This window comes from Amphiprion ocellaris, chromosome 20 (assembly GCF_022539595.1).
Source record: "Amphiprion ocellaris isolate individual 3 ecotype Okinawa chromosome 20, ASM2253959v1, whole genome shotgun sequence".
NCBI lineage: Eukaryota > Metazoa > Chordata > Actinopteri > Pomacentridae > Amphiprion > Amphiprion ocellaris.
This window is the reverse complement of record NC_072785.1, coordinates 26,405,695-26,417,993: the sequence shown is the minus strand read 5'-3', so window position 1 is coordinate 26,417,993 and position 12,299 is coordinate 26,405,695.

Here is a 12,299-nt window from a genome sequence, read left to right as displayed (position 1 = left end):
AGCATATGGAGCTCTGACATGATGCCACCAGCGTCCACGAGGCTGAGAGAAAAACCCTGAATTATTCATCAGGCTCCAAACTGTTGCAGTCCTCGTTTTAACTGTTCTTACTGTACCGGGATGCTGTCATGTCTTGGAATAGTCGCTGGTGTGCAAATGGAAAAGATGTTCCAACAGCAGTTGCCCAGTTTGGACCAGCCCACCTCTGCTTTATGTTCTGAACAGCTGGCAGCGAGAAGGAAAAAAAAAAGAAAAGCTCATGGGTTTAATGTTGGATAAATATGGAGCCAACTGTGACAACGATGGAGATGCGAGGAGTGATTTAAGACTCTAAAACTAAAATATTTCTACAACCACTTTATGTTTGACACTAAAATTTTACGCAGACATCAGACTGTTTTCCACTGCAGGAACTTGTGGACCATTTTAAGATGAACTGAATGTTGTTCTGGCCTCAAGAACCTTCCCTGTAGAACCTCTTTAGGGGGAGAAAAACAGCACCTACAAGGAACCTTTAAAAAGTTCTTGGCCTCACCTGGAATCAAGGGGCCCAACTCCTATTTAGGGAACTACTACTCTTTCTTTTTAAGACTCTAAAAGTTTGGTTTCCGCTAAAATATTTCTACACACACTTTGTTTAACACTAAAATTTCACGCAGACATCAGGCTATTTTCTACTGCAAGAAATTGTGGATCTTTGGACCTGTTCTGGCCTCAAGAACCCTCGCTATAGAACCTCTTTTGAGGAAGAAGAACTACTACCTACAAGGGTACTTTAAAAGTTCTTGGCCTCACCTGGAACCAAGGGGCCTAATTCCTATTTGGGGAACTACTACTCTTTCTTTTAAGACTCTAAAAGTTGGGTTCATGCTAAAATATTTCTACATACACTTTGTTTGACATTAAAATTTTATGCAGACATCAGATTGTTTTCCACTGCAAGAACTTGTGGCTCTTTGGACCTGTTCTGACCTCAAGAACCTTCCTTGTAGAACCTTGTTGGGGGCAGAAAAACAACACCTACAATGGTACTTTAAAAAGTTCTTGGTTTGAAACTCCTATTTGGACGAAAACTGTATGCTATAAAACCTTGTATAACCGTACAGAGCATCTTAAATGTTTGAAGCAATCAAAGAATAAAGGAGAGGAAAGCCTCCAGCATCTGGTTCTGGTTCTGTAATTTGAAGTTGCACACTTGTTTTGCTTACGCTTGCACACTATTTGCACTACATATAAAATAAACAATAAGAAAAATAAACATTTGTACATTCTTTTCACAGGACGTTTTGCATTTTTTAAAATTTTCTTATTATTTTTGTTTATAGCACATTTTTGCTTGTTTATCTGTATTTATGGTGGTGGGAAGTGTAGTCTTTCTGCTGTAATGACCAAATTTCCTCTCTGGGATTAATAAAGTATTTTCTATTCTGTTCTATTCTATTCTATTGTTTCCCTTTAGGATGAATCCTACTGATGCTGACCTTAAAACTCTAAAAAAAAAAAAAAAAAAAAAGCATGATGCTTGCGTTCAACAATGTTAAAAAGTTAACACACAATTTACATTAAAAACTGCTTTAAATGAAAATATATTCAACCAACAAACTACACTGAGTTAGCTGGATTAGCTTTCCCTCTAAAATTAATCAAGTATTTTTGATTACTGGTTTTAATTTAATGATTGGTAGCATAAACGCAAGTTGATTACTCATAAAATATTACGTTTTTCCACGTTATTTGAAAGGATTTTATCACCACAATTACTACCAGAAGTTCTTCAGCCTTCCAACATTTTAAACATTAACTTGCTGCATTGTATGTATGTATATGTTTGTGTGAAATAAAAGTAGTTCCATGTGAAAAGGTTTTCTCTGTCTAACCACTATCTATGATATTCATAAATGTAATCACAGTGCATTCTGGTGCAATAACTGGACATTATGTGCAATATTTCATACAGTGTTGATGCTCTTCTATTGGTGTGTGTGTATAAATAATGTTTTTTTAAAGATGTTCCTCAACAAATCTCATTTTGCAGTTTGTACAGTGAAAACAAAGCTGTCTGATTTTGATTTAAATGCACAGATGTGAGTTTTTAGGGGTTAAATCAATGACTAAAGGTGGACTTTAAGGTTCTCCGGGACTCTGATGTTAGCATTTAGCATAAACCACCACCGTGTCCAACCTCACAGAGCAGGTAGCATCGCTGTGGACACTTCCAGAGTGGCAAGGAGGGAGGTAGGTGACTATCTGAAGCATGTGGAGGACAATTTTCTAGTTTCTAAACAAACGGCAAATCTATAAGAAGGAAGAGAAAGGACCAAAAATAGCAAGAGAATGAAAAAGCTAAAAGAAAACTAGAGAAATTGCTGCCTTCTGATTCATCTGTCCCCTCATATACACTCACATGTATAAGGAAGGGCTTGTCTTTTTTAAACTGGCCAATCAGGAGACACTGGAGACCACACCTACTCAGTGAACCAATAAAAGAGCAGCTCTGGAGGCGTGTCAACCTTTCACCTGCAAGACAAAAATGGCCGTCACAAGGAAGTACCTCTGAAAGGTGATGTTTCTTTAATGTCTTCATAACTGGCTGCTCACTTCAATCAGACACTTAACTTTTAAAAATATAATTCTACTTTAATATAATAATTATTCTAGTTTAATTCTAGTTGTAAAAGTAAATAAACAGAAAGCCAGAATGGTGTGTGCACTAAAGGACTGCATGTGGTTCAGGTAAGGACACAATACTGACGGACACAGTTTTAGGATTGTATTCAAGCGTTTTTATTTTCCTTTTGCTGACTTACACAATCACACACCTACGAAAACACACACACACACTTCCTGCTAAGCCACAGCAGGGCAGAGTTGATATTAATATCGCTTTCTTTGAAGAGTAAGAGCTCTGAATCACACCCCGAGGAGTCGATTCCTCTAAATGTCATGAGATTATTGTGTTATTTTTCCCTCCATCTTATCTTTCCAGATGTTTGATGATATTTGAGTGTTTAGTCGGTGTGCGTGCTCCTAATCCCACAGACCTCGGCGGCTCCTAGTCTGCCCAGCTGGACGGCCTCTAGCAGGACTTATTGTCCCCTTTAGTAAATAATAATCCACCACAAAGGCACCAGTAACCCAGTAAAAGGGCATCTGATCAGCTGGTCGGTGTTCTTTTCCTGCTCCGTATCCTGGAGCTCCACCCGTCTGCTGTGAAACCACAGATGATGCTTTGTTCCACCACACGTCACCGTTTGGAAAATAGCTGCATCAGCTCCCGCCGAATGACTGATTATTAAAACACGTGGACTTATTTAGGGATGGTTTGGTGACTTACAGACAGAATCCAGCTCAGAGTGAGGCGGCTGCAGTTTTTGGGCGTGGTGTGGTGATACATGTTTGTTTTTCTTGCTGACAACTGGCCAAAAGTCACAGTTTAATATCAGAAAGTACAGGATTTTAATGCCACGTTCCCAAGAAGCAAAAATCAAAAGGTTTTGTACCACAACTTTTCCCAGTTCTCATCTTTTGTAGCCTCAGAAAACAGCTTCAACAGTCACTAATCAGCATCAGCAGCAAAATCAGCTGAGACCCACCAGGGGTGTTGGTGCCAAAATCTAAAGAAGCAAAAATCTAAAATTAACAATCAGACACAACATTTAGTCATACTTTAAAGACATTTTTTGCCAATTTTCATCACCTGTAGCCTCAAAAAGCAGCTCCAGCACTAAATAATTTCATGCAACTTATTGTGAAATTGTTGCCATACTAATATTCACCCCCCCCTTTTTTCTAAAAAGCTTGGAGGCATTTAGTTTTTTGTACTCTTGCAGTGAAAACAGTGCACAGCCCATATACAGCCTAAGCCTCAACACTTGTTTAACACTGTATAGGTCCCCTTATTCTACCAAAACAGCTCAGATCCACCAGGTCTTGGACATGGGGCTTTTGGATGCATCTTGTGGTGCCTTAAGGTCTTGTAGGTTGCTGGATGGGGTCCTCTGTGGAGCAAGTCTGTTCTGGTGCATCCCACTGATGCATGATCAGATTGGGATTGGAGCAGTTTGAAGGTTCGTTTAACACTTTGGCTCTTTGTCGTGTTCCTCAAACTTTTCCTGAGCAGTTTTGATGGTGTGGCAGTGCTTATTGTGCTAGAGGGGTGTGCTTAGTCTGTAAGAATATTTAAACTCCTGAAACCTGAGGAAAAAAGTAGCTTTCAATCTAACTTTTTTGTGGTTTCTTGCCTTTTTGGAGGCAATTCACAATTTAAAATTCTATTTAAAAAAATATTTTTATTTTAGAGACAACAGCAATTTTATGATAAAAAAAAAGCAAAACAGCAACACTTCGAAATCAAGATAGGCCGACAAGAAAACAAAAATGTCAATTCATTTTCTAATGAAATTTTAAGAAACTAAATTAAATAATAATAGTATAAAAAATGAAGAGGTTAATGAAACATAGTAATAAACAACTGTTTATTTATTACATTAATTACTTTACATTCAGCATGTTTATTACCCGACAAAGAAATGTGTTTTTGGGCAGAAATTTGAATGTAAAAAAAGAACTAGCCAGCTAGTTAGCTATTAGCTAACTTTTCTCTTTTCCTGACAGGTGCATTTTGCTGCTGTCTCCATTTTATCTCAGCATGAAAATAAAGTTCCCCTCATCCCACCCAATCATTCGAGATATCATTGGAAAGGCCAGGATCTCCTCTATTAAGCACGTCAGGATTTAGTAGGGTAGGTCAAATGGGTCAAAATACATTGATCAAAAACAAATGTCCAATACAGAAGACATTAATGAATGAGACTCAGGTCTCAGGAGGATATAAAGATGGATGAAGCCTCCATGGACTCATGTGCTGATTGTTAAGGACTTGGGAAGACGTTAAAGTTCTGGTCATGGGGACATTTCTGTATTTATGGATACGAAAAGTAAAACACTGACCTCAGTCTGATTGACCGAATGTAGATGATGGACATTTCAGATGCAGCTTTCTCCTCATTTTCTGCTATTTGTGTGTTACCGTTTTGACAATCCCTTTTACAACAATCAAGCTGCAACTTACATGCTGAAAAATTCAAGATTTGCTGAAAATTTGGATGTTATAAGGCAGATCTGTGTTCTAGAAAGGACCCAAGTGCAGACGCTTTACAAAACAGTAGGCAGGTTTGCAAGAGAGAGAAAAAAATCTCTATGTACTAAATCAAACTAATACTAAACAAATAGTGGGTAGCAAACACATGGAGACGAGAGTCCAAACTAAGGTTCAGGTATGTATCAAAATACTAATCCCCAAAAAATCCAAAAGTAAACACAAACTTGACAAACAAGAGGGCAGCGAACAGGAAGGTTAACAGTAGAAAAACGGGCCGAACCGGCAAAGACAGAGTGAAAGACGAGACTATTTATATACTGAGAACTAAAAGGAGAGACAAGACACAGGTCAAACTAATGAGGAAGGGAAAAGTGGGACGGAGAACAGAAATAAAAACACAAGTGATACAAGAAGAAAGGCAATTTCAAAATAAAACGGGATAAAACTGAAAAGGGGCATGAAACCTACATGAATAAACAAAACAAAACCAGCAACCAAAACCCAAGACCATGACAATCTGCTTGTTTTTTTCTGGTAAATGAACCATTTTATTGATGATGCTTACCTCCCTTTGTGCAAATTTTCTACCAAACAACAGCTGGAGTAATAGATTTCTACATCATTTTATTGCAGAGACGATGACGCAGCATCCTGGACGTAGCACCACCCAAGACTATTGCAACGGGTTTAAAGAAATACAATCAAACCAGAGTGTTTTCCCCTTATAGCAGAATAATAATGAGGTGCAGTCAGACCATTCTACAGCTGACACACTGCTGTGGAGATAAGTCTAGATATGTTAGCCTACTTGTGATTTAATGTTTCAGTTCTGGAGGTTACTGTTTGGTTGCTACATGTCAAAATAACATCTACATGAAAGTCAGAACATTGGATTCTAATGAGATAATCAATATTATTCACTTCTCCTCTCAGTGGGTTTAATCTTGTGGCTCATCGGTGCAGTGATTCACCAAGTATTAACTCCTACAGACAGCAGAAAATGCAAGTTTTGTTGTCTTAAAATGTTCACACTGTTTGAATCGATTCAGTTCAAAACACAGCAGCAGAACTTTCACTCGGCTGGTTTTCGTACGGGTGAGTGTTGAAGGGTTTTATTGGGCAAAGCATTTCTGCTTTACGCTAAATAAACATCGCATAAGCTCTTAAGTCTCTCGGGTCAAGCAGTCATAGTTTGACCTAAATATGGCTTAAAAATGACCAGCTTCTGTTGGAGCTGGAAGGCTTCAAGGACGGAGGAGTCGGGAGGAAATGTTGGACTTTCTTATTCTTTTCTCTGACCATCCAACATGAGAAAAGCTTTTTAAAATGTCTGTAGTTTATGAAAGAAGACTAATTTGAACATGGACTATTAGTGGAGTGGAGCGAATGATAGTGTAGGATGACAAAATAATACTGACTCACCGGCTTTTTCCAGAGGTTTTAATACAACCACGTATTACACAGACAAATGGGTGGAGTTTGCCAAGTTGTCATGAGGTTGTTAAGGGATGAAGACTTGACTAATACTCAACCGCATTAACACTTGATTTACTTGAGTCTATTCTCGCCTTGAGACTCAAAAGGAAAGACTTCAGATCCACTTGCACTTCAGTTTTTCTCAGCAGATGGACTTTTTTTGTGCAATTCAAGAACACTTCATCCAAAGCTGTGATTTTACATTGATTTTCCAAGGTTCAAAAGGAATTTGTGGTGAAATTATTGGTTACAAAGTCAGGAAGAAACTTTCAATCTGAATTGTTAGGGTCAAAGTTTGATATTTTGGAGAAAACGTTGAGGCAAAAGCATCAATACCATTCTTACACCAATCAACCACTTTGTTACAATCCAAAGTTCTGATGAATCCTTTGGTCCTGGCATTTATGTGGATGTTATTTTGACATGTAGCACCAATTTAAACATTCTTTCACCAAAAAATCTCCTCAGTAGCAGCTCGAGGAACAGAACCAAGAGCTTAAGATGTTGACCCGGCCTCCAAATTCCCACCTCAAGAGGTCCTATGTTCTTCTATTATAAGGTTACCTTAGCTTAGCACAAAGATTGGAAAAGACTTGGCCTTAGTACAGGTTAACCAAGCAAGAAGCCTGTTAATCATTAATGAGCTTTAAGGCCTCTACACATGGCGATTTTACCGGTCTTTTAAGTTCACAGCTTGCTACACTGTACGACATGAGTCTTATAATCCTGGGCACGACGTGAAGTTTGCTGTGTTCAGACTGTACGATGAAAATGCATGCTGAGTCTCAGCCTACGGTGTACGTGAGTCCACGTGAATGCGCAATAAGCATGTGCCGTCCATCCATCAAAAATAAACAACCGAAGCATAAATGGAGTACCTTCAACAACTGAGAAAATAGTGAAACATGAACAGATTTAATTTCTAATTATTTAATAACATAAACTTAGTGCTGTGGCCACTATTTACAGTGGTGTGTGTGTGTGTTTGCTAGCCGCTAATGTTGGCTTACCAACCAGGGAGCTGCAATTCCGCCGCTATGTCCTTCCATGCTTCGTCCTTTTTTGTCCGGTTGTGGTACGACGTGGAGGACACGTCAAAAAGGCTTCTGCTGCCACCACAACTCTAATAGGTTGTCTTCTTTGTTTAAATCCCACATACTTGCGTTGATGCGTTTTGTCGCTGCAAACCGCCTATTTGGGTTTAGCGCTAGTGTCGCGCTGATCAGCATGTCAATTCATACTGCATTTCTATTGGTTAGTTGTCATAGGTTGCAGCAGCAGCCACACTATGAGACGATCACCCCAAATTTCTGACATTGTCAGAATTTGATCGCAGCTTGTCTTTGGTCGCAAGACCATGACAACGTTCATCCTTGAACCTGTCTCACAGTGTGACCTAAGACCACTGATTAAGAGCCAAGACCAAAGATATCCCCACGATTCTCTCTTTTTCTTTCATCTGCGACGGCCGAAACTCGCACAGTGTGTAGAGGCCTTTAGAGGTGCTGGTAGGTGGATCCTAAATGACCTTATGTGACTTAAAACATACTGAGTTTACATAGTTTGACATTTTGGAAAACAATTAGAAATGAACTAATCTTGCATATCCAGACTTATCTTCACAGCACTGTGTCAGCTGTAGAATGGTCTGACTGCACCTCATAATCATTCTGCTATCGAGGAGAAAAAACACTCTGGACTGTTTGTATTGCTTTAAACCAAACAGTCGTCCGGGGTGGTGTTAAGCCCAGGATGTAGTGATGGCGCCCCTGCAAAGTAATGTTTTGGGAATGGCTTTGATAACATAAACCAAATTCTCAAACATTTTACTATGTCAGTTTTTAATTGGTTGCTTGAATTTTTGTCATGTGACTGCTGGTTGCAGATGAGTCACTCATGGCTTCACAGCTGTACCGAGGAGCACAGAATTTTTAGCCTTTTAGAAAATCTAGTGCGAGTTAACGGAATCTGTTCATTAAATTTGTAGATTTTTAATAACTTTTATGTTGTAGATATGTAGAATAAAACCATTTTGATATTTTAAGATGAGATTTTGTTAATTTTCCCATTCAAACTTCATGTCAGATGAAAATCTGAGAATTTTTTTTGTATTTTTACTCTTTCTAGTTTAGATAAAGATTATATTTTTGCCTTTTTAAAAAAAAAAACATGCCTTCTCTAACCTTCTGGTGGGTTTTAGGGGTTCAGAATGTTAAAAAACATGATCTGAAAAGTGCTAATTGCTGAACTTTAGCTTTATCTTTGGACAGTCGCTTCCTCCTGTTTCCAGTCTTTATGCTAAACTAACAAACTACAAGCTATAATTTCATACTGTATTTAACGAACAGAAAAGAGAAGATTATTGATCTTCTTTAGCTCCTGGCAAGAAGGCAAATGAGTGTTTTTCCCAGAAAGTGCCTTTAAGAACTGGACTTTTAAGCAGAAGGTCTTGTGCTTTGAGCTTGTAAGTCCTGGAGCATTAATGAAAAGATAAAACAACACCGTGCTGCAAGAATATTCAATTATGCACACAGAAATACCTCCTCAGGTCTGAGCTTTGTAAAAAAAAAAAAATCACCAGTAAAGCAGATATTTTAATGGTCACCGTTCAGCCATATTAAAGACATAAATTGTTAATTTGCAGTTTTCTTCTGTAGCAGCACACTGACTTCAGACAGACAGAAGAGAAAAGACTTCACTGCAGGCAGTCTCACAAGTTCCTCTGGATGTTTTTTTTTCCCCCCACTGTGAAAACTTGTCATCACTGAATCAGCTGTTAAGTCTGCAGTCTCTGTTTGGTTTTCACGGCTCCCTCTCAAGTCCGCCGAGAGTTTTTCTTATTCAAAGGACCGATTTTGGACGGAGTTTGGCTGTAAATCCTCCACACGGCCTGATGCAGAAAGCCTTGAGTTGACTCAGTAAAGCTGCTTATTGTTTGGTCTGCAGCGAAGCCTCATGGGAAACCTGTGTGAGCCGACCTCTGATCTGTTCCCTCCACGTCGGCCGCGATGCATTCCTGCTCTCCGACGCTCGCTGTTTGCATAACCAACGAACACACACAAGACCGAACTTGTGCATCTTGGAGTCCGGTGATCAGCGCTCTGAGCCGGAAGGACGCTGGTGGAGTTTCCACTATTATCACAGTGGAATTCCATAGAGGCTTATGCTGGATTGACTGTGTGTGTGTGTGTGTGTGTGTGTGTGTGTGTGTGTGTGTGTGTGTGTGTGTGTGTGTGTGTGTGTGTGTGTGTGTGTGTGTGTGTGTGTGTGTGTGTGTGTGTGTGTGTGAGTGTGTGAGAGTGTGTGTTTCAGGGTGTCTGTGTGTGTGTCTTTGTTCACTTTTCTGGATTCACCATTTTGGCATAGTTGTCTGAAATACCATCCGTGATCCTCGCTGGAACTAAAAGGCTGGTGAAGGTCTGTGGGAGCGTCTGCAGTAAACTGACGGATTTAGATTCAGATCCTGGAGACCTGACCTCACCTTAAGGCAGGGGTGTCCAACTTATTTTAGTTCAGGGCCCACATTCAGCCCGATTTGATCTCAAGTGGGCCGGACCAGTTAAATCAGAGCATACACTGCAAAAACTCAAAATCTTACCAAGTCTATTTGTCCCATTTTTAGTCAAAATGTCTCATCCCACTCAATTTAAGATAAATTCACTTAACAAGTGACATTTCAGCAAGATGGAGGGACTTGTTAAGTCTAACAATCTTGAAATTATCTTGTTATGAGTTGTATTTTACAAGAAAACTCAAAATAAGTTTGACCCGTTTTAAAGTTTGAAAATGTGGATGAAAAAAAAAATCTATTTTCACAGTGAAACTTCTGATGTACGGTCATTTTGTTTTTGGGTACATCTATGTTCTTTGTTGCCGTGATTTCTGCCACGACTTTTTTTCAAAAAGCTGGAAGTTATGCAACGACTGAGCAGCCTTGGCAGAGTTCTGTGCTCTCTGAGTGCTTTTGGAGTTTTGTTAACGTTGAGCTCAAAGGTGGAGCTTTTCATGACAAATTCAATGTTTTTCCCTTTTATTTCAACTTTCAGCTCACCCATAATCAGAGACTATTTGATCTACTTGTTCAATATTAAGGATTAATGGAATAATGACAACCGACACTGAAAATTTCAATCTTTTATCTTTATTAGTTGCTGAAATATTGTCAATGAAACAGCCTCAGATTTTAGTATGTAAAAGAAACTGCTGAAAGTGAATCAGTGGGTAATTTTTAAAAACACGTTTAGCATTTCAAGCCAAAATTTCACTGATGTCTTCGTAATACCCATGTTTTCTGGGATATCAGAGATGGTCGAGCAGTGATTGTCTAAAGATGTAATGACTTGAGATAAAATGACCTTTATCTAATCTCATTTATGGCACATAGCAGGCCAACTTTTCAATTTTAGCTCCCACCCAGTACTTTAAATTTAACAAAGTCTGTTTTTCCCCTCTTTTTTCCACAGCTGTTGTGGGACTGTGCATCTTTGTCTTTCCATATGTCTCAGTAGAGATTGTTGACATGGAAACTCTTCATGCCGCCATCGTTTCCTCTCTTCATCCTCTAATCTTGACATTATGGAGCCAGTTGAGGTCCGGCTTGTCGTATCCAGAGATGAAAGGGAAAAAAAGTGCAATCGGACTGGAGATGTGTGCAGCGTTTCCCAGTTTTAGCTGCCAGCACCGACACTTCCATCCTCTGCTTGTCTGAATGCATAAAGACTTCCTCCTCGCTGCTCTGGGGCGTCACTGTCTCTCCCACAGATAACAGTGACAGCAGGGTGGCAAGAGGCGAAGATCTGTCCTTACGAATGAAGACAAATATCCGCAGCCCTGAGCCAGATGTGGCTGCGACCTCGGCGACCTTCATCTCCACGTTCGCATGCCGCATGCTGACAGGGAATAGACGGCTTACATGTATAATGAGATTAATCAGCAGCCGATCGACCTCCGCCTGCAGCTCGTTGGACTTTTTGAATTTCACAAAGTGCATTTATAGAGCGCCAATTAAATTACCTGATGAAGTTAAAAGGCTCCTGAGTAAAAGAAGGAAGTTTGTTGGCTGCAGTGAAGCCAAAAGGTTTTTTACAAGGTTTTCCACTGTCAGTGCTGAAAATGTTCTGTCTGCTTTATGAGACGGATTTTATTCATTTAATGGATACGGAGGATCAGGGTAAAGGTTGACTTGGCCGTTCTTTGAGAAATCAGTTTAATTGTATTTATGTAGGAAGAAGCCACAACACAAGTCACCTTAGAGGATTTTTGAGGACCTCACATTCAGGCAAAGACCTTCTTCTTCTTAGGTGTCTTGTGTAATCGCCTTGATGTCCATGCTTTTCCACTTTTCTCTGTCATACGTTGCATGCTGTACGGTGTTGGCCTTGGATCTATTTGTCCAGTTCTTGATGTTATCAATATATGTCATTCTCTGGCATACTTTTGCTTTGTTCCCTTCTATTTTGCCTGTTATTGCAAGATTATCTATACTATTCCTCCTCATCACATGTCCTCGGAATTAAATTTTTCTTGATTTGATGGTCGCCAGCGTTGTTCTTTTCACATTTGCTCTCGTAATCACCTCTTCATTGGTTACTCTTTCTACCCATGATATCTTTAGCATTCTTCATAGGAACCACACTTGTGTTGCCTGGAGTCTTTTCTGCATATTGTTTGATATTGTCCACGTTTCGCATCCATATAGCAAGACTGACCAGATGTAGCATCT